The sequence below is a fragment of the Mandrillus leucophaeus genome, unplaced genomic scaffold (assembly GCF_000951045.1).
Source record: "Mandrillus leucophaeus isolate KB7577 unplaced genomic scaffold, Mleu.le_1.0 Scaffold1277, whole genome shotgun sequence".
NCBI lineage: Eukaryota > Metazoa > Chordata > Mammalia > Primates > Cercopithecidae > Mandrillus > Mandrillus leucophaeus.
In genome coordinates, this window is record NW_012101176.1 from 42,466 (window position 1) to 44,442 (window position 1,977).

The following is a 1,977-nucleotide window of genomic DNA, read 5'->3' on the forward strand; positions in this document are numbered from 1 at the left end:
GGGGAAGTTCTCCTGGATAATATGCTGCAGAGTGTTTTCCAAGTTGTTCCATTCTCCTAGTCACTTTCAGGTACACTAATCAGATGTAGATTTGGACTTGTCACATAGTCCCAAATTTCCAGGAGGCTTTTTTCATTTCCTTTTACTCTTTTTTCTCTGAACTTCTCTTCTCGCTTCATTTCATTCATTTGATCTTCAATCACTGATACCCTTTCTTCCAGTTGATTGAGTTGGTTACTGAAGCTTGTGAATTTGTCACGTAGTTCTCCTCTCATGGTTTTCATTTCTATCAGGTATTTAAGGACTTTTCTGTATTGGTTATTCTAGTTAGCCATTTGTCAAATCTCTTTTCAAGGTTTTTAATTTCTTTGCGCTGGGTTTGTACTTCCTCCTTTAGCTCTGAGAAATTTGATTGTCTGAAGCCTTCTTCTCTCAACTTGTGAAAGTTATTCTTTGTCCAGCTTTGTTCCATTGCTCTCAAGGAGTTGCGTTCCTTTGGAGGGGGAGGGCACTCTGATTTTTAGAATTTTCAGCTTTTCTGCCCTGCTTTTTCCCAATCTTTGTGGTTTTATCTACCTTTGATCTTTGATGGTGACATACAGATGGGGTTTTGGTGTGGATGTCCTTTCTGTTTGTTAGTTTTCCTTCTAACGGTCAGGACCCTCAGCTGCAGGTCTGTTAGAGTTTGCTTGAAGTCCACTCCAGACCCTGTTTGCCTGGGTATCAGCAACAGAAGCTGCAGAAGAGTGAATATTGCTGAACAGCCAATGTTGCTGTCTGATCATTCCTCTGGAAGCTTCATCTCAGAGGTGTACCCGGCCCTGTGAGGTGTGGGGTATCAGTCTGCCCCTAGTGGGGATGTCTCCCAGTTAGGCTACTCAGGGTCCAGGGACCCACTTGAGCAGGCAGTGTGTCTGTTCTCAGATCCAAAAGTCTGTGCTGGGAGAACCACTACTCTCTTCAAAGCTGTCAGACAGGGACATTTGCATCGGCAGATTTTTCTGCTGCCTTTTGTTTGGCTATGCCCTGTCCCCAGAGGTGCAGTCTATGGAGGCAGGCAGGCCTCCTTGAGCTGCGGTGGGCTCTACCCAGTTCAAGTTTCCTGGTCACTTTGTTTACCCATTAAACCTCAGCAATGGCAGGTGCCCCTCCCCCAGCCTCGCTGCTGCCTTGCAGTTAGATCTCAGACTGCTGTGCTAGCAATGAGGGAGGCCCTGTGGGTCAGCGATCCCCTGAGCATGGCCCAGTATATGATCTCCTGTTGTTCCATTTGCTAAGACCCTTGGTAAAGCGTCGTACTAGGCTGGGAGTCACCTGGTTTTCCAGGTGTTGTTTTTCATGGTTTCCCTTGGCTAGGAAAGAGAATTCCCTTCCACCTTGCACTTCCTGGGTGAGGAGGTGCCGCACCCTGCTTCCGCTCTCACTTGTTGGGCTGCACCCACTGTCCTGCGTCCACTGTCCAAGCTTATAGAGCTTCAGCAACAGAGCTGTTCTTGTTCTTAATGATTTCAGTGGAGAAAATTGCATTGGAAAAAGTAAAAGAATTCAGGGTCCAGTCCAGTCTACCAGTGGATTATAAATACTCAAAGATAATGAACAGTGGTTCAATTTGGTAACAGGTGTACTACAGTTTTTCTTTTTAACATAATTTTTATCTACATAGGAGTCTCTGTTTTTACGAAAGATAATTCCAGTAGGATGAATTAGTTTGCAAAATAGGTTGAGTCTCACCGAACTTGCCTAGATTTTTTACCTAAGTGCAGCAAGTGTAGCAATGGACCATAGACACCCTTTTTAAACTTTGCATTGCTAGAAGTTTTATAAAACTCTCAGATTAAACTTTCAAAAACCTTTTGAGACTAGGAAGCCAAATCAAGGCCATTTTCAGACTTTCCCTGCATTCGCTATGGGTTTATTCTATGTATATTGTGAAATAGAACATCCCAGTCAAAGCCTTGGTAACATAACCAATGTTTT